At 52.1% G+C, this 21175-nt stretch overlaps 1 long non-coding RNA gene across 1 annotated transcript; it reads right to left on the reverse strand.

Moving 5' to 3' along the window:
- Nucleotides 1–742: 742 nt before the first annotated feature.
- LOC122457144 lies at nt 743–14796 on the reverse strand. The gene is made up of 2 exons (XR_006276515.1): nt 14608–14796; nt 743–3097 (listed from the first exon to the last, which is right to left on the reverse strand). It is a non-coding gene; the product is annotated as an uncharacterized LOC122457144 (long non-coding RNA).
- Between the last annotated feature and the right edge of the window lie 6379 nt (nt 14797–21175).

Consider the following 21175-nt stretch of genomic DNA (forward strand, 5'->3'; position numbering starts at 1 on the left):
AAAGCACTGGGTGAAGAACACTCGTTTGGGCAGGCAAGTGCCCTGCCAATGTCTCCTGTGCAGCTCTACCTAGACCCAACCTGCAGCACCTCCTGCTCATCCCGTTCTGGGCCTCTTCGATGCAGAGACGGCGGGGGCTCCTTGCAGGAGGAGTGGAATCGGCCAAAGCACATGATGGTTGTGTGGCAGCCACTGGGATTAAGGTGAAAGTCACTTTCATTCGGGCCAGAAAGCCAGGATCTGAACGAAGTCTTAGGAGTGAACAGCTCAACTCCCCTATGCTGTGTTACGGAGCCTCTCGTCTAGGACGTGCTTATCTGGGGCAATTTGCCCCAGGCGTCTCTTTATTAATTGCCTTTATTTACAGACCGACCGCGATAGGCAGGCTCCACGTTAACTGATGACACAGCAACCCAAACCCAGAGCATGGCTCTTAGGGGCTTTTACACACGTCCACACCACAAGCACCGCTTTCACTCAGTGCTAACAGGTAATGGGCCCTGCCAGTGGCAAGATACCCGGGGGAGTGGGATGGACAAAAGGCTGACCTCAACTGAGAGGTTCCTTTGATGTCTCTTTCTTGCCAGACCACAAGCCAAAGGAGCTGCATAGAAATCTACCCCTGGTTTGCCCCATCCAGGGAATCCACAGTGTCTACACTCTACTACGAACCTCAGGGCTGGCAAGAGGATTTCTGCACCCAGGCCTTAAAAGTTGTGGGCCCTGTTACCCTGGCTATAGGTCTGCAGCATGCCCCTGCTGTCCCTTTCACATCACTGTTTGCATTTCCCCATGACATGACCCGGAGAGTCCCACTTTTATGCCAAGGGGATGTGTGTGTGTCTCAAGTTCTTGGATATTAGGGATAAAGGACTTAAATCAGGGGATGCCAAGACAGGAGGAGGAGAAATGCTGATTGTGCACAGCACAGTCTAGAGATCAGAGCAGGGGCCTGGGCATCAGGTGCACTTCCTAATTCTGCCACTGACTCGCTGTGTGACCTTGGGCAAATCCTTTCACTGCTCTGTGCCTCGGTTTCCCTGTTTCTAAAGAAAAGGGATAACGATACCCTCCCAACATGGGCCTGATGTCATGGAAGTGCCTTGAGATCCTCGAATGGGAAGTGTTGAGGAAGGGCAGAGGCTTAGCAATAGGCCTTAGCTACACTGGAAATTAGTTAGTCACTGAAGCAGCTGCAACCCTGCATGCCCCCAGTATACAGCAGGAAAGCTGTGATCTGTCCCCACACAACCCCCCCCCCCAGTTTCAAGCTCCCCTGGTGCAAATAGCATCGGTGCTCGCCTGCACTGAGGGGGTTCACATGGGCACAGCTACACCAGGGGCTGGACTTGGGGCTAATTCCCAGCATAGCTAAGGCCTTAAATGGAGTCAGTATCCAATCCAGCCGAGAGGACTTGCTGACGTCCGCTGCTCTCCACGGCCTGTAAAAGGAAACGCCTCCCCGGGGACTGAGAAAGGAGAGTCTGGTGCAGAACACGCCTTTGTCCTGTGAAACCTGAGGCACTGGGGTCACAGTGCCCTTGGCACAGGCACCTTCGTTCCCGGGGGCACATTTGTTTGGATGGCTAATGACTCGGCGGGGAGGAGAGGTTACTGCCATTTGCCATGGCTTTCACTCACTGTATGAGTCTGATTGGTGACCCCGGCACTGGCCGGGGGTTGGTGGGCTTGGTGCACAGTAAGACAGGTGGGGACCTTCCTGAAGGTGGGGGAGGGTTTGGCACAGGGCTGACCAGGGACGGGGGGCTTTGACAGGACATTGCTGGAGAATTGGAGCAACTGGGGAAGAGGGGGAACAGGGTGCTAAGGGCGGGGCAAGGGTTTGACCAGTTTGAATTAGGTGGTGGGTAAGGGGCTGGCAACTAGAAGGGGGGCTTCAAGCCAATGGGGAGAGGCCCTCCCCTCTGAGAAGTGCGGGGCCCAATGCCAATGCCCCAGGTGTCCAGCCATCTGCTGAATGTGCCGGTGCTCATCAGAAGCAAAGAGTCTTCTCCCCTCTCGGATCCAGGCTGGGTCAGTTTCCACCGTGCGCAGTTGATCTTGCATTGAAAAAAAAAGGGAAGTGGGCCTCCCGGCTCCCAGACCATAAGACGTCCATCGTCTGCGATTGGTGGGAAATGATGTCATGTGTGGGGACCCCGGAGCGTCTGGGATTGGGGGCGTGGTGGGGGGGTGCTGTCTGTGGTGGCTGCTTCCTCTCTCTGAACCTTGACCTTAGCAGATGAGCGTGAGATCAGGGAAACATTTTACCCATTGTGAGATCAGCCCTTCTATTTAAAAAGCTCCGCAAGTCACACGGCATCCCTAGAGGAACACAAGAGCACTTGTCTCTGGCTGGCAGGTGACCGTCTGATGAGCTGCCTGGCTTTGATCCTTCCAGAAGCCACTGCCCCAAGTGGAATTCCAGGAGTCCGTCAGGATGGCCATTTACGGTGCTGTCCTTGCATCAGATTAGTCGCCTTGTTTGTCTGTTCAGGGAGGGCTGAGGGTGGGGGCAGTGGGGAACTCACTAAAGGGAAAGTATCTGCACAGTCCACTGCTCAAAGGCGCATCCAGGCCACATCTTGGGGCTGGATTCCCCAGGTGGCTTTGGTTCTTGTTGTGCTCCCAAAGCAAATGAAAACATGTTACATGGCAGAGGGGTGTTAGAGCAGAAGGCTGGGACACCGGACGCCTTGGTTTGATTCTCAGCTCTGGCAGGAGAGTGTGATCCAGTGGTTAGAGCAGGGGATAAGTGGTTAGGGACTCCCCTGTTCTGGTTCACCTCTGAAGGTAGTGTTACCTAGTGGTTATAGCAATCAGGACTCCTGGGTTCCACCTGCAGTTCGGCCACATATCTGCCATGTGACTCTCACAAGTCACTAACCCGCTCTGCTCTTCTGCCTGCTCATATGTAAAAATGGGGCATGAACGTTTACCTACCTCACAGGGGATCAAGAGGATGGATAAGTGCTTGTCAAGCAGAGCTGGGCAGAAACAGGTTTCCCATCCCACAAGAATTTTGGCGATATCGAAAATGTTTCCAGAGCTGAATCGGGACAAAGTCAAAATCTGGACAATTTCACAAAGCGATCAGCTGAAGAAAGAAAATAGGATCGGGTCAAGCAAAGCCTTGTGTTTTCATCATTTCAAAACGTTTTGTTTGGGTTCCAACCTTTGACAACGTTTTAATCTCTTTAGTTTAAATCAACTCAAATTTCAAACCAAACAGTTGCTCCAACCCCTGAAACAAAACTTCTCGTTTTTTTTTTTTTTAAAAACTCACACGGGTCATTTCAACAATTTCAAAGCTTTTTTTTTCCCACAGAAAAGTTTTTTGAGTCTGGCAATTGATCAAACCAGATTGTTTCCCACAAATGGTTTCGATGAATCAGCATTTACCTATGGGGGGGGGGGAAGGTTCAGTCAGAATTTCCCAACCAGCTCCGTTGTCAAGTGCTTTGCGAAGTGCAAAGAACCTCACCACACTTTTCTTTCTATCGTGGGGATGGGAAAGGCTGGCGGATGTCCAATATTAAGCACCGGAGGGTATTAAAATGGGAACCGATCTCCAGGGAATGATTACACAGAGGATTGCCAGTTCTGTGAAGCTGAGAGAGGCAAAGGACATTGGGAGTTTGACTGTAGCTCGTTCCTAACCCCAGTGTGGAAGTGGCTGTAGACAGCTGCCCCATGTCCAGGATCAGGAAAAAATCACAGCACAGCAAGGTGAAGTAAAATCATCAGCCAAGATTTTCCATAGGGATTCTGGTGGATTCCATCTTTGGGTCCCTCAGACCTTAAAGAGGCCTGATTTCCAGACAGCAGGTGCTCAGCACTTTCTAACTGTCATAGGGCCAGCCACCTTCCCCACACACGACAAATGGTGGCCCTGCAAGCAGTCCCTGCCTCATTTTCCCCCTTCTTAAATAACCTCCACACTCAGACTTTACATCCAATAGCACCCATTCCTCAGGGTCTGGTTTTATTAACAGACCAGTTCAAAATAAAGTGCTCACATCCATCAGTTTACTCTCTTACTGGGTCACTCCCAAGCCTTCCCTGCCTGTATACTCCCCCTTCAAGTCCCAGGTTTCTCGGCTGGAGCCTGCTCACACCCAGCAACTCAACTCAACTCAACTCAACTCAACTCAACTCAACTCAACTCAACTCAACTCAACTCAACTCAACTCAACTCAACTCAACTCAACTCAACTCAACTCAACTCAACTCAACTCAACTGCACAACCATCCCCCCTCTTTCTGCAGCTTTCTGCTGCTTTTTATAAGGGAATCAGCTCAATCCTGCACAGCTGTGCCTCCTTAGGAACCAGGGCTCTAGCCCTTAAAGGGGCCAGTCACCTTTTTACACTAAAGATCAGGCCCCCTGTACAGCATCTCAAGCTGAAATGACCCGTCACTTTTGCAAGTTGTGGCGGGCGCTTTTCTAAGCGTGAACAGTGTTGCTGCTTCCCAAGGACTCTCCGCTGTCCAAAACCACATCCAGCCTGTCCTTTGAATGGAAATGACCCCTCTGGTTGGCGGAAGCATGGCTCCTGCTACCCTGAAACCAGAGTGGTCTCAGTCGCCTGCTACCCTGAAACCAGAAAGGATGCTTTCCCTCTGCAACCAAAATGCACCCCTAGGTGTTGAGGATCTGTTTAGGGTCCAGCCGCCTGGTGGCAGCGCGCTCTGACCATTGGAGGTGGGGCTCTTACACTGTCTCAACAGGGCTGCTCTTCAGTCAGCTTTTTGAGCATGGTTGCCCCTAACAGGGCCCTGGGATGGAAGGTGAACAAGGAACAAGGATGCCAAGGGGAGAGGGGCCTCGTAAGTCACAGGCACTCCTCCAAAACGAAACCAAGCCCTGCTCCAGGGAATGGTGCCATTTTGCCTCCTTCTGGCACCTTTGATCTGAGCATCTCACAGCACTTCCCAAACAGTAATTAAGCCTCAGGAGCCCCCTGCAAAGTAGGTCGGTAGTATTATTCCCACGTTAGAGATGAGGAAACTGAGGCACACAGAAAGGAAATGGCTTGCCCAGAGCTACACAGTGAGTCAGTGGCCAAGCTAGAAATGGAACCCAGGAGTCCTGGCTTCCAGCTCCTCCCTTTAACAGCTACCATGTTTCCTTGAGCTCTCCCCTTCACTGAATCTGCGCCTTTCAGAGGCCTCAATCTGGCCCAGATGGGTTGTCTCGGGAACAGCTGGGGAAGCAGTGAGACAGAGGGAAATGTGCTGCAGTTAAGGGGAGCTGGGAATGCAACCCCTGCCCCTTTCTCCCCAGGCCCTAATGTGCACAGAATGTGGGCGGGTCATTTGTCACTAGCTGTGGGTCCCATCCCTGGCTCTGCCCCAGCCTTGTGGCGTGACCTTGGGCAAATCATTTAGGGCTGGACCATTCACGGTGCTGAGGGTTCTGGCCCTGATCCAGCGCAGAAGAATGTGCTTAACTGTAAGCGTGCGAGCAGTCTTGTTGAAGTGACGGGCTTAGCTGGATCGGGGCCACCATGCAAGTACAGAGTGATTCCCTTCGCTGAGATCAGGGCGTGTAATGTCAGGCCTTGTTCCCGCAATCAGAGCTGCGTGGGGATTCTTGTGCCTGCTCAGAGTCCCAGTGAAGTCAATGGGGATCTCAAGAGTCTACTCGCATGGATCCAGCTGCAGGATTGAGACTGAAGGGCCCAGTCCAGGCAAACACTTGCCACCGGGCAAAATGCTTCCTGCTGGGAGCAGTCTGATTGGTTTCCCTGTTTGCACTCCATGTTTGAAGCGTGCTGGGTAGAGAGCGATTGCCTAGATGGGAGCGGGAGGGATGTTTAGGAGGAGGACTCATGTTCTGGGTCAGACCCTCAGCTGTTGTAAATCGGTGTCACTCAGGGGCCACGGAGCTGAGTTTATTTGCAGCAGCGGAGGAGATGGAGCACTGCCGGTTTACACCTCGTGAAGAGCAGATCCGGGGAGTTCAGCCAGAACAGATTCCTTAAACGATGCAAGATTTTTCACAGCGGCACCCAGAAAACTGTCTTTTTATATTTCAAGCCATTCACAGCTCTTTGGAGAGTTAAAGGGGAGCTTGCTCTCACAGCTCCATGTGTCTCTGCAGGCCCTGAGCAAAGGAATTGCCCATTCCACAGGTACATTCCTTGCATTCTTCTGTCCATGAGCACTGGAGAGAATGCTGACCCCTGCGACCATGGGAAAATGCCTCTCTCTGCTGTAGGGAATAGGCAAGGGGTCAGGAGATCAGACAGGAAGTCTCTTTCATCTTTTCATGGTCCTTAGCAAACACATCCAGCCTGGGCAACTTGGGAGAGCCTCTGGAGAATCGAGGGCAGAAGACAGCATGTTTCATTCGTGATCCGCTTCTGCAAAGGGGGCTGGCTCACACCGGGCTCAGGACTAGAGCAGAGTGATGTTTTTCGGACACCCCTTTTTTTCCACTGAAAAATGCAGGTTTGGGTCAACGGAAACATCCCAGGACTTTGCATCATAAAGTGTTTCCGTCCGAAACAAACTCCTGCCCAATCGAAACACTTTGACGGTTTCTAAAGGAGACGTTTTGATTTTTCCATTTGAATAGCTTTTCCTTTTGAATTTTCCTTCCGTTTTATTTTTAACAAAAGGGTAAAAAAAAACCAACCCAACCCTCAGAAACGGGATGAAATGCATGGAAGGTCATTCAAAGCCCATGTCTGTTGAGTCCTGGCCTCCCCCTGTATTGGTGCCCAGGGCATATTGGCTCATCTTGTCCAGAGATGTGATTCACGTCTGTTGCCTGTTTTCTCAGCTGCGGATCGAGATCTCCTGGTCCCCCTTGGAAGTGAATCTGCTTCCATGGTGGAATCCAGGGTACGCCGGTGATTCTAGGTCTCAGAGGCAGAGGTGGCACAGAATTTGCCTGCATGGCCCCAGTCCTCTCCCCTCTCCCACTGCTAAGTGCGATGCACTAGAGAAGAAGCAGTTCAGTGCATCGCTCCTGGAAAAGCTGACGCCAGCTAATCAATGTTGCAGACAAGTACATCGAGTGCCGGCTCAGCTGCCCCTGGACAGCTGCTGCTGCTATGTGATATTTCAAGCACCTGCCTGGCCCACATTCTCCCCTTCTGGCCCACTGGACATGGCCTTGGCCGGTATGCAGGAGAACTCATGCCTAATTGTCCAGTGCTTTGGAAACGGGAATCCCAGAGTTCACTGGGAAGCAACCACGGTGCCCCAATGGCATGGCTGTGACCTCCACTTGCCGGGACAGGGGCTTGGCAGGGTTAAAAAGGAACGACGATGCGATGTGCAAAGCCACTACCAGGCATGTCAGCGCTCACGCAGGAATCATCCTACAGCCCGCACGGGCCCAGCGATGAATGATCTGTGGAAACATAGCATCTGACAGCCAAGAACGCCCCCCGTCTGGGCCACTGTGACTCCCTGCAGGCAGAGGTGTGGCTGTCACGCTGGGGATTCAGGCTGCGAATCGTGAGCTAGGCGCTGAAAGCCGAAGCTAGCATAGCGCGTCTCGGGACAGGCTGGCTGCACAGATAGCTCCGTCCCCGAACGGAGAGCCCTGGCGCCGCGGGACCCTGGTTGATATGTAGATGACCTCGCTGCAATTGGCTCCCGCTCAGCCGGAGCTCTCCGTTGCCAAAACAAGACTATTCCCCAGCACGGTTTCCTAGCTACGAGGCGCTGTCATAACAGCCGCTTGTGCTCTGGAGATCGGTGTCTTGCAGTTACTGGATGGAGCCCAGGTCAGGAGATTCAAACCCAAATATGAAAGCCGGGCATGCTGCCATCGCGGGCAGTGGGACTATGGAGAGGGGGCCGAGCGTGTCAACCGCCCGCCCGTTCGGCTGTCATTGTACCAGAGGCAAGGCAGTCAGATGCACAAGCTCCAACCGTCCTGAGGGAGGGCTCTCTTTTTGGGGCTCCCCTCGGGCAGGAGTGGGTCGTCTGGGAGCCCTTCCCAGCACCGGCTGCTCACACTCCCCTCTGTGTATTTATCCTCATCATTGCAGGGGCCTCCCACCTGTTGCACCAGGAAAGCTGCTGCTGCTTTGGTTTTCATGGGAGCATCATTCAGATTCTTACAGTCGTGCAGGCTGCGGGAAGCGGGCAGAGCCGCAGCGTTTGATCCATGCCTCCATGTTGCAGGGCTGGCTGGGCCCAGGGGATCCGTTCAGCCCGTGGCAGAGATCTGGCCAGATCAAAACGTCAGCGAAGCTCAGGGCTGATAATCATAGAAATGCAGGCCTGGAAGGGACCTCGAGAGCTTATCCAGTCCAAGCCCTGCCCTGAGGCAGGATCAAATAAACCTAGATCAGCCCTGACAGGGGTTTGTTCAACCTGTTCTTAAAAACCACCACCGACGGGGATTCCACAGTCTCCCTGGGAAGCCTGGTCCAAAGCTTAGCTACCCTGATAGCTAGAAGGTTTTTCCTATAATCTAATCTCAGTCTCCCTAGCTGCAGATGAAACCCATCACTTCTTATCCTACCTTCAGTGGACATGGAGAATGACTGATCCCCATCCTCTTTCCAACAGCCCTTCACACATTTGAAGACTGTAATCAGGTCCCCCCTCAGTTTTCCTTTCTCAAGACTAACCGTACCCAGTTTTTTCACCTTTCCTCACAGGTCGGGTTTTCCAAACCTTTTAGCATTTTTGTTGCTTCTCTCAGGACTCTCCAGTTTGTCCACATCGTTCCCAAAGTGCGGCGCCCAGAACTGGACCGAGGACGCCAACTGACGCCTCACCCGTGCCGAGTAGAGTGGGACACTTACCATCCATGTCTTACACACAATGCTTCTGTTAATATCCCTCAGAATGATATTAGCCTCTTTCGCAAGTGTGTCACACTCTGACTCATATTCCATGTGTGAGCCACTGTAATCCCCAGATCCTTTTCAGCAGTATTACCCCCTAGCCGGTTATTCCTCATTGTGTAGTTGTGCATTTGATTTTTCCTGCCCATGTGAAGTACTTCGCACTTGTCGTTTTTGAATTTCGTCTTGTAGATATCAGATCAATTCTCTAATTTATGAAGGTCATTTTGATTTCTAATCCTCTCCTCCCAAGTGCTTGCAATCCCTCCCGGTTTGGTGTCATCTGCAAATTTTATAAGCATCCTCTCCACTCCATTATCCAAATCATTAATGAAAATAATAAACAGTACCTGACCCAGGACTGAACCCTGCATAATCCCATTTAATACATGCTCCCAGTATGACAGTGCCCCATTGATAACTACTCTTTGACTACGATCTTTCAACCAGTTGTGTACCCACCTTATAGTAATTTAATCTAGACCTCATTTCCCTAATTTGTTTATGAGAATATCATGCAGGACTGTGTTAAAATTAAGATACAGCACATCTACTGTTTCCCCCCCCCCCCCTCCACTAGGCCAGTAACCCTGTCAAAGAAGGAAATTAGGTTGGTTTGGCATGATTTGTTTTTGACAGATCCATGCTGGCTATTCCTTAATACCTTATTATCCTCTGGGTGCTTACAAATTGAGGGTTTAATAATTTGTTCCAGTATCTTTCCAGGTATCAAAGTTAGGCTGATTAGTCTCTAATTCCTCAGGTCCTCTTTGTTCCTCTTTTTAAAGGTAGGTTCTATGTTTGCTCTTCTCCAGTCCTCTGGGACCTCACCCATCCTCCATGAGTTCTCGAAGATAATGGTTCCGACATTGCTTCAGCTAGTTCCTTAATTACCCTAGGATGAATTTTATCAGGCCCTGCTGACTTGAATACCTCTAACTTATCTAAATATCCTTTAACCTGTTCTTTCCCTGTTTTGGCTTGCATTCCTTCCCTTTGTGTTGTTAATATTAATTGTGTTAAGTATCTGGTCACAATTTATCTTTTTAGTAAAGACAAGCAAAATCAGCATTAAACACCTCCGCCTTCTTGATGTCGTCAGTTATTTGTTCTTCTTTCCTGCTGAGTAGAGGGACCGACACTTTTCTTCGGCTCTCTTTTGCTCCTGTCTCGCTCTGGGCTGTTTGCAGGTCAGGCAACACGGGCGTGTCAAACCATCAAATTATTCAGAGGTAAAGCTTGCAACTGAGAAGGATCTGTCACTTCCTCAAATCTCATCCTGGCACGTCCTTATGCTCTGACTCCACCCACACAAAACAGGGGCTCCCCCACCAGCCTTTAGGCCATCAGGTGACTGATTCTTGCTGGGGCTTGCTTGGCCATGGAACTTGTTCTTCCTGGACATTTGCCTCAGTCCAGCTCTTTGCAGCCAGACTGCGTCATGTTCGGGTGTCTGATCTATGTATGTTCTGGGGTTCTGTTCCTTCCTCTCCCTGTGTGACGTGGGGCAAGTCACTGCCTTGCTCTGTGCCTCAGTTTCCCCAGCAGTAAAAGGGATAATGATACTGACCCCACCTGGTGGGATGGATTGTCTGTGCAACTCGCTCAGCACTGCAGGCAGTCCAGAGGTCACTTGTTTAGAGCAGGCCTGTTGCTAGAACGATCCAGCTAGGAATAAGGGAATGGGAATGGGGATCTGTTGGGTTGGCCTTTGGATTCATGGTCGTACCTATACAGGCAAGAAGTTGGGAGGATGAATCTTGACTGTCAGTAAAGGCCCAGGATTTGGGCCAAAGTGCTTTGAGATCCCTGCATGAAAGAGTCCATATCTGTGCAAAACAACGGGCCCGACCCTCCGCTGAAGTCAAGGCAGCTACGCTGTGTAACACCAGCTGAGGATCTGGCCTCACTATTATGATTTACAAATATCAGTCCAGATTCTATTCTAGTTTGTAATACTCTGCCCATCACCCTGGTATCTGAGCCCCTGTAACTCCTCTGAAGCACTTGGATATTCCAGTACCTAAAGTCACTCTGGGCTTGCTTGGCTGTAAGTGAGACCAGCAGCTGGCCCACCTCTCACATGGCCTGTGGGGGAGACATGAACTCTGCCCCCTTTGCAGGAACTTCTGGGTCTCTGACATGGTTCTGGAGCTGCCATGTACTGTGCTGGCCTCTTCCCTGATGTGGAGTTTGCTGTTGTATGTTTAATGCTGGTGAAAGGGGACAGATTGACACTGCTGGAGACTGGGGTCCCCTCGTCATCCCCAGAGCAGGGACATCGTGGGTAGTGGCTGGGCAAGTTCCCCCTACAGTTCCCTGCCTATGAATATGCCTCCATTGGACTATGCCTCCTCTCGTTTAGAGCTGAGTCCAGTCTCAAAGACCCCTTGAACCCTTGGCCTTTCTGCTGCCGGGCTGCGAACAAGAGGGTCAACTTGTACCAGTCATAGGGGTGGTTTTGGGATGTGGACACCTGGCCACTAGGATCTGGGTTGAGAACCTCCAGACTCGTTACATATAGGCCTTGGACAGCCGCTCATCCACTAGGAACTGGCCTGACACCAGGGGCACCTGCGTGTTTGTATTTGGTCAGGGCTCTTTCTCTCGCTCCCTGGTGCCCAATCATGTCACAGGGTTTGCTCTTCCTCCCTTTCATTGCCTGCCGCTAGCACAGATCCAAACCCTTTTGGAAATCCAACATCCAGCCAACGCACTGGCTGTTCCCCCTGCTGCAGCCCATCACCCTTTTCTGGGGAGCGGGTCTTTGTGTCCTTGGCTGGGGCTCCGCGCCTCCATCTCAGCAGCCGCAGCGTGACTGTCTGTGCCTCGCGGTGCACTGTGCGTCTCCCAGACCCCTGCAGCTTCGCACACATAGGTGGTGGGGAGCTGGGCGTCCTGCTGCGGGACGGACACCAGCTTCCGAGGAGCAAACTCCTTGGGAGATGCAGAAGCGCTTTGCTAATCCCAGGTGAATCATGGCGGGCTAGGAGCTTCCCAAATAATTTCCCTGCCTGGCTGCATTGCCAGAGCCTTTGGAGTCCGGGTTGCTTTTGTATTTGAATGCAGGGCGGTGGGGGAAGCTGATTTTCTCTGTTTATAAGGAAAGAGCCCTAGCGCTGGGTTTCTCACTCAGCTCTGCTCATGCAGCTCAGTCCCGACCCTTATTCCAGTCCCAGGGCCCCACAGAGCCTCTGCCAGTGCCCCTCGGTCCTGACCCATTGCAGCCCAAACACTCCAGTTCTGCCACCACCTCTGCCAGTACACCTGTCCTTGGAGGTGCCTCTCTACCTTGGTTGTTCCCACTCAGTGATGAGGGCGGTGGAGGTGAACTTCCCTGGACGTGGCAGCGCTGACTGGGGGATCACGACTAAAGAGGAAGCAGTTTCCACCGTCCCGGCTCAGCCTCTCATGATATGAGAACCTTAGAGCAATACTGATAAAGAAATTCCATTCCTGACTCGTCTCCCTCTATCCCTCACACACTGTAACCAGACAGGAGACTGATACCAGCTGCAAGTATCCTCTCCCTGCCAGCTGTGCCTTGACAGCAAGTGGGCCCCGCAGGAGGCAATGCTGGCTTTTATCCGCAAAGTATATAACATGCCACTTTATGATGATCCATTCAGACCAGGGCCCCATTGTGCTAGATGTTGTACAGACACATGGCAAGAGACAAGCCCTTCCCCTAAGTGCTTACAAACTTAACTAGACAAGACAGACAAGCGGGCGAGGGGAAACAGGGCCAGGTGACATTCCCAAGGGCACACAGCAAGTCAGTGGCAGAGCCAGGAATACAGCCCATGCTGATTCCTAGACCACTGCCCTGACCACTAGGACAACCTGCTCCCCAGGGATAATTGTTTCTAAAAATTTCTCTTCTGGGACAGGGAAGAGGACTGGTTTCTGTGCCTCACATGTTGATTTCATGTCCCTAGGGAGGCTGGCCTGTTCCTTCTCTCGAAGAAGTCTCGGTGGGCTTCACATGTGGCCACCAGGAGGAAGAATCAGCCTCCCCATAAGGAGGCCTATCTGGGCAACATCAGGGAGGGACAGTGCCAGAAAAGTGCATGCGGGGACAGGATGGGGCTGACGCATGGCAGGAGGTTGCACAAGGGAGTACAAGGTGTGGCCCAGTTCATGTCAGCACAAAATCTGGGATGAGGAGATGGAGGAGATGGGAAGGGGCCTCTCAGGAGAACTTGAGGCAGGGGCATATCGGGACAACATCAGGGAACAAAATATCATGGCAGCATCGGGAAGTGGCACATCAGGACACAAGACAGGGATGACAAGCCATGTGAAAACCCCATTAGGAAGATGTGTGGGGATCTTGACCAGTTCCTCATGGAGATTACTGCCTCCAAAGCCTCCCCTGGTGGGTTTGTCCATGGGGCACCGAGATGTGGGCCAAGGCCAGTGGAATACCATGTTGCATCCTTTCACCCTCACCATCACCTGTGTGCTGTCCACATGGATCATCAGCTCTGCCTGTCCTACTTCAAACCCGCAGTTACAACTTGCAGCGTTGATGGGCCCCGGTTAGCCATGGCTCGGTGACTGGGCTAAAGCCATGGGCTGTGCATGGTCCTGACTTGGTTATTGGGGTGTGGCTAAGATCTCCCTACACCAGGCCCCTTAGCGGTCTTGTAACCAGGCCTCTAGCCCACACGGCCTAAGAGACCTCATCATCAGGACATTGCCATTGGTATTGCACTAACTCCTAGGGGCCACACCTGAGGTCAGGGGCTCATCATGCTGGGTGCTACACACAGGCCTCGTAAGAGACACGCCCTGCCCCAAAACGTGTACACACTGAATAAAGAAGTCAGGCAAAGGAACAGGGACTTTTTGTTCTGTGTTTGACCAGACGTGGGGTCCTGGGCCAGGACTGGGGTTCCTAGGCACCACGCTAACACAAATAATAAATATCAGTGATGGGTTGGGTGCCTTAACACCTGCTTCTCTTTCCTCTCCAGAACAGCCTTCCAACTCTGCCTGGTCTTTCTTAGTTCCCTCTTACATCCCCTTGGCCACCCAACACCACCACCACGCTGGAAGCTGCAGACTCTTGAGCCCAAATTACAGTCTCAGAAAAAAACCTGCCCCAGTGCAACCTGAGGAGACCTGGCTGGGTTGACGTCTGCTGGAGCTTCCTCTTCTGGGCGGCAGGTCAGCACAGTCATGTTCTCCTAGCTGCACCCGCCTGGCAGTGCGTGCTCCAGAGGTGTCTGCATCCCACAGGCTGGCTTCAAGAGTGGGGAGATTTGATCTCTGAGGGGAGGCTTTGTAAAGGGAAATGATCCCGCCACAATGCGGCCTTCTCCCCTGGGTTTGTTCATGTGGCTGGTTCTCAGTGGCGTGGCGCGATGAGGGAGTCCATTGCACACGCAAGGCAGATGGTCAAGCAGGACTAATAAGATCAAAGATGAATCCTCAGTTTGTTCCCAAATCATAGAATCACATAATTAAACACAGAAGCTAGAGATGGATGAGACCCACCAGATCATCTCAGCTCCCTGCCCATGCAGGATTGCCTCTCGCTGTAGGGAGACAAGGGACAAGGGACAGATTCTCACCTGGGGTAAATTGGTGCTGCTGCCTCACAGGCTTGGGGGATCTATCCTACTCCTGAAAAGCTAAGCCATAGGGCTTTCACCATCTCCCTCGGGAGATGCCACTTCACAGCCTCAGAGTCCTTCCAGTCTTCAGCCTTTCCTCCCCTGGCTCCCAGTTATAGTCACAGGCTATACAGAGACGGATGAGCCTTTTCTATCCCATGTCCTACCTGTTCACACCCTTCACATAGTTGTTACCATGATCCATTGCCATTTCACTGAGCTCCACAAATTCAGCTGTTTTAATCCTTCCTCCAGCAACCAGATTATTTCTGGGATGAGCAGGAACTGAACTCCCTAGAACTTCGGACTGGTTCTCCTCTTACCCTGGTGTAAATCAGGAGTAACTCCATTGTTCCTGGTTCTCCCCTCACCCACCCAGGTGTAAATCAGGAGTAACTCCATTGGGCTTGGGTCTCCTCTCCCAGTGTAAATCAAGAATTTAGCAGAGTTCCGGTAGCTGTAAAATTAACGCTAGACTCGGGCCCCAGGAGTTCACCCTTTGGGCCCATCTCGCTTTATAAATGATCAAGACCCCAAATCCTTATTCAGGCAGAACACCCAAATTTGTGGACCCAGGGGAAAACACGCAGGACTTGGCCCACCGCTGATCTTTTGCGAAGACCTTGGCATAGGGCTGCATGAGGGTCGGAGGGACTTTTGTAACTGTCTCAGGGAACGGCTACACTGCAAGCTGGGGGCGCGATTCCCAGCTCAAGGAGACGCTGATGATGCTCACGTGCAAAAACTAGAAGGCAGCTGCTGCAGCTCGTGGGACTAGCTGCCCTGAGCTCGCACTCATCCGAGACCACTGGTACATACTCACCCTCCTGTTCCTCGCGCAGCTAGTTCGCATCGAGCTAGCGCGGGAATTTCACCCTCCCTTCCCCCAGCTCAGACATACCCAGGTGGCCTGGAGCACTGCTGGCACTAGGCAAACATTAAAGAAAAACACACCTATTCATTGGCCTTGTTGACTCACTTCTATAGCAGCCTCCACACACCTAACTCCTTCCATCCCTGACCCGCTTTCTGTTCGCTGTTAGGGTTTGCAAAACCTCCTCTTGCTACCCTCTGCCCTCCAGAGGATGATATCTGGCCCTTGTCCTCATTAGCTGTGATGTCTGATCTCCACAAGACGAGTTTCGAAAGGGCCCAGCATTCAGCACCTCCCACTGTTCTCAGCAGGGACTCATAGGCACGGAGTCCCTACGTGCTCTATTTCAAGTCATGGTTTACCCCAGTGCCTCACATCTATGCTCTGAACTAGGGATGCCTCTTAAAGCTACCCACCCCTGATTCTCCTCTCACCCAGCTGTAACATTGTTGATTTCAACGGCATTCGTCCCGTTTGACACTGGGCTGAACGAGCGGGGCCTCAGACCCCGCAGAGTTACTCTTGATTGCCAGTGGGTGAGTGAGAAGGGAATTAGGCCAAAGGTGGTTTACTCCAGATTTACACCAGAGTGAGTTAGAAGAGAATTAGGCCCAATGTAGCACCCATTCCTGCCAAGAGGCTCTGCGGGACATATGATCGAAGTGCTATCTTCGGGCCCTGCCGAGCAGATCCAGCTGCTCGTTGGCTTGCACCATGTTTACCTTTGCTTTAGCATCAGTGAGTCCAGAGAGGAAGTTTCAGAGTAGCAGCCGTGTTAGTCTGTATTCGCAAAAAGAAAAGGAGTACTTGTGGCACCTTAGAGACTAACAAATTTATTAGAGCATAAGCTTTCGTGAGCTACAGCTCACTTCATCGGGTGCATTTGGTGGAAAAAACAGAGGAGAGATTTATATACACACACACAGAGAACATGAAACAATGGGATTGTTAGTCTCTAAGGTGCCACAAGTACTCCAGAGAGGAAGTGTGAGTAAATGCAAAGTTTCAGGAGCACATGCTGGGGCCACATAGTTTTCCTATTAATACACATTCCTTTGCAGTGCATACCCGCAGCCTCATTATCAGCGTGCCTTGTTTGTTTGCTGGAAAAGGGTGGTAGCGGAGCGGTGACCCAACACTTCCTTCCTTTCCTGGAAGCTGTGCACTGACACCCTCCCGCGCTGATAACCAGCCGCTTTCACAACACAGCGCAGAGCATGGGTTTCACAGGGTGGGGCTGGCTTTGGGATCCTTTCCCCGCTATTCGCCCCAGCGCTCGGCCCCGGCTGTGTAGGTGGATCCTTGAACAGAAGCAGAGATGGGCCGGGGATGTGTTTTTCTGAATCAGGGCTGGCGGCATCAAGGTCTCACCGACTGCTCTGACTTTGGCCCCGAAAGGGCGCAAATCTGACAAGATCGTCTTCTGGGCTCCTCGCAGTTAGACCTGGCCAATAATCTCCTTCTGGTTTGACCTCTAACTCATTGGGGGCATGGCGGGTGGCTCTGGGGATTTCGATTCAACCCTCACATCTCTCTGCCTGAAACTGGGCGAGTTTGCATCGCTAGAGGGTCTGGGCCAGGTCCTCAACTGATGTAAATTGGTGGCACTCCACTGAAGTCAATGCGGTGATGCTAATTTATGCCAGTTGAGGCTGTGACTCTCAGCATCTCATAACAAGGATGCTCTGACAGCTCTCGCGGGCTCAGAGAGGGATGTTTCCACAGCAGCCCCGTGGCAAAGATGCCTTTTCCCAGAGGCATTAGGGCTCCTGGCTGCAGCTACCTCAGTGGAACCACGCCGGAGTGAGCAGGTGCAGTACACACTTGGGAAGACTAGAGGGTGCTGAGGCAAGGATTCTGGAGAAAAGGAGAGATTCTTAACTCCACTAATCCGTGGGCGTGTACAGCACCTAGCACAATGCAGCTTCTAGGCCCAGCTGCAGCTTCTAGGCGCTGCTGTAATACAGCTAAGAAATGGGAGCCATGAAGCAGGATTCAGCACGGCCCCTCTGGCCAACACTCCAGCACAGCACTTGTTTGTCACGGACACCACGGGATGTGCTCTTTGGTAGCAGAGAACACCGTGTGCGTGAAATAGTTTGCAGGTAGAGACCCCCAGGGGTGCAGTGTGGGGTGGCTATCTGATAATAGAAAGCGGGCTAGTTAATCTCTTTCCTTGCTCTGCCCTTAACAAGGAGGTGGGGTATGGTTCCTTCGCGGGCTCAGTGCCTGAGCTGAAGGTGGATTCACGCCAGGGAAAGCACTTCACCCTCTCAATGCCAGCACCGTCGTGGGCACAGGTCTGGGAGGAGGCCCCCCAATGGCTCCAAGCACAATGCAGTGGGGCAGCCAAGTCTGAGGCCATCTGGCACTTGCCCACAGCTGCTCCTGGGTAGCAAGGGAGTTAGTCCAGCCCCTGCTTGATTTTGGGGTGGGCAGGATCCAAATTCACAGGTTGAGACAAGCTACATTGCCTTGACATGCAGATTGGTGCTTGTCACACCTGTAAAGAGGGGGTGACATTACAGCTGATCATTTGGCCTGAGCTGCTGGCCTAAGCCATTGCCTGAAGTGCAGGACCCAGCTTGGTGGGCTCTGCTCTGACACAGAGCGCTGCCCTGCACAGCCTCGCCTTTGGGGATCTCATAAGAACATAAGAACGGCCCTACTGGCTCAGACTGAAGGTCCATCCAGCCCAGTATCCTGTCTTCTGAGAGTCGCCAGTGCCAGGTGCCCCAGAGGGAATGAACAGAACAGGGAATCATCAAGTGATCCATCCTGTCGCTCATTCCCAGCTTCTGGCAAACAGAGGCTAGGGACACCATTCCTGCCCATCCTGGCTAATAGCCATTGATGGACCTATCCTCCATGAACTTATCTAGTTCTTTTTTGAACCCTTTTATGGTCTTGGCCTTCACAACATCCTCTGGCAAGGAGTTCCACAGGTTGACTGTGCATTGTGTGAAGAAATACTTCCTTTTATTTGTTTTAAACTTGCTGCCTATTCATTACATAAGTCTCGTGTTATGAGAAGGAGTAAACAACACTTCCTTATCTACTTTCTCTACACCAGTCATGATTTTATAAACCTCAATAATATCTCCCCTTAGCCGTCTCTTTTCCAAGCTGAAAAGTCCCAGTCTTATTAATCTTTCCTCATACGGAATCTGTTCCAGACCCCTCATCATTTCTGTTGCCCTTTTCTGAATCTTTTCCAATTCCAATAGATCTTTTTTGAGATGGGGTGACCGCAGCAGCAAACAGTATCTCAAAGCACTTCAGAGACATCCACTGCTGCCTTGCGTGTTAGGTATCAGGGAGCCCCATTTCACAGGTGGGGAAACTGAGGCACAGAGCTGGGACCTGACTCACCCAAGCTCACAGAACAAGTCAGTGGAAAAGAACCCAGGAGCCCCAGCCCCCCCCATCGTACGAATGAATAGCTACAGGTGTATGATAATTAAGCACCTACAGACGCTCCTTTTATTGTTACTACCTGTATTATTACAGCAGCTGGCTTGCCTGGCGGTGGGTAAGGGCGTGTTAGCATCTGCCTTGTGAAACTCATCATTCAGGGGTTTATATAACTTGGCTGCAGAGCGTTCACTCTGGGCTGAGACCTTCTTCCAAAGCTGGGAGACTTTTCTGACTTAAAAAACCCAAAGTGCCGCAGTCCCCGTACCTTTTCCACGTAGTGGATGCAGAATGGTAGAGGGTGCTTTGGGGATGTTTCCCAGAAAGCCACAACTCAGAAAACAGACACAGGTTCTTTTAAAAAATAATCCAGCTGGATCAGAAGTGAGAGTGGCCATCTGAGGGACATTCAGTGTAGTGAGTCTGGGGGGTTCTCAGCCCTGCTCCATTGGGAACAGATGTCCACACCCCAAAACTGCCAAGACAAAGGATACTCAGGGACACGTGGGGTGCTCGGCTCTTTGGGAAATGTGGCTCTGACTGTGGATGCAGAGAGACCTTGAACATCTGGCCCCGAGCTCTTTGCGACACCTGGAGGGGCCAGGAATGAACAGGCAGAGATCCCTTGAGTCTCTGATCACCCCGGCAGGCAGGGGTTGAGGCAGAACAGTGAGATGGGGTGTGTGTGTGGGGGGGGGGTTGCACTGCTGCTACCCATGCTGGTGTGTGGATAGCTAGAGTCCAGCCAGTCACCCTATTTCAGGGCAGTTCTCTGGCCCATTTTATGGAGGAGGTCAGAGGAGATGAGATGATACAATGGTCCGGTCTGGCCTTACACTCTATTAATCTTTCCCCGTGAGCTTGAGGCAAACTATATATATATATATATATATGTATATATAGTAGGACCTTAATCAGTGATACAGACCAGTCACTGTATGTGTGCCCCAGGTACACCAGTTACGTTGGAAGCTATCTTGATCCCTGTACAGCTAATCTTATGTTTGAGTGTTTCCATAGCATCCAGAGGCCTCCGATGAGGTCCGAGACCCATTGAGCCAGGCGCTGAGAGACAGCGACTGATTCAAAGAACTCATAATCCTTCTCACTGGTATCTGACCATGATACAAAGGTTAAGGAATTTAGCCTCACAAGCCCCTGGGAGGAAGGGAGCCATTATTTCCTCCATGTTGCCAATGGGCAAGCAGAGGTGCAGAAGGCTAATGGCCTTGTTTTTCGAAGGATCAAGGCACAGCAATGGGAGTCAGGCCAAATACCTTTGAGGCTCTGGGCCCAAGAACCCCAGTGCCTCTGAAAACTCAACTCTGGCAGCGATGGTTTCTCCATCACTGTAGAAAACCCACCTCTGTGAGAGGCGGTAGCTAGATGGACAGAAGAATCCATCTGTGCCTAGGGCGGGAGTTAGGTCGACGTACCGACACTGCACAGGGGGAGAAATGTTTCCCCACCCAGAGCGATGCAGCTAGGTCGACCTACGTTTGAGATATAGCCCAGACCGAAGCGACTCGCTCAAGGTCACACGGGGAGACTGGCCGAGGCAGGAACTGGACCCTGATCTCCTGCCTGTCAGCACCTTACGCACAAGGCCTGCGTGGTCGCCCTGGGTCCCTGCTGCTGCTGTATATGCTCGACCTGAGAGACACTTATGATGTTGTTAGCATGTCTCTAGTTCCGCTGTAACAGTGGTGCGCCAGGCCCTGAGACTCCTCGTTTCCTAGACAGCTGCAGACAGAGATCCAGCCTGCACCCTGCTGTCCTTGGCTCGCAGCACTTTCCTGCCCACCTTTCCGTCCAATTTTGCAGTGTCGTGTCTCCTCTTAACCAGATTCTCTTTGGAGCTGCCCGGCGAGGAAGTGGACGGTAGAGTCCCCTGTGAGTCACGGAAAATGGGGAGGTAAATACCTCTTGCCCGAGCAGCCCAGCAGGTTGGGGCACGCCGGCCAGAAAGGCACCCACTAGGGCTGGGAAGGAATGTGGGGGCTAGTGGAACCCATAGTTTGGAGGCCGGCAGCTTTATGCATCAGACACATCCGCCTTCCCTCTCCTAGATGGCGGTGGGCACACCCGTGGCGCTCTGCCATGCAGAGACCTCCAAAATAGTGCTCTGGGCATGGGCACGGCCCTTCCGGGCAGGGGCCCGCATGGGGGCTGTGTGGACCCCTCTGCTTCCCAGCCCCACTGATATGGTTTAAAAACGGCACCCAAAGCGAACGAATCCCACATCTCACTGCGGAGGGTGACAGAGAGAGCAGGGTGCCGCCCGCTGCCTGTGCTGGCGAGGCCAGGGGGAAGGAGGGGAAATGTGTGTGCTGGACAGATGTGCTAAAGAACAGAACAGCCCCCAGATGTGGAGAGCCCAGGAAAGGAAGCTGACTGACTCCTAGAGCCAGAGCCCAGCATCCACCCACCCCCTGGTCCTTGGGAAG

The sequence above is a fragment of the Dermochelys coriacea genome, chromosome 21 (genome assembly GCF_009764565.3).
Source record: "Dermochelys coriacea isolate rDerCor1 chromosome 21, rDerCor1.pri.v4, whole genome shotgun sequence".
In the NCBI taxonomy this organism is placed as follows: Eukaryota; Metazoa; Chordata; order Testudines; family Dermochelyidae; genus Dermochelys; species Dermochelys coriacea.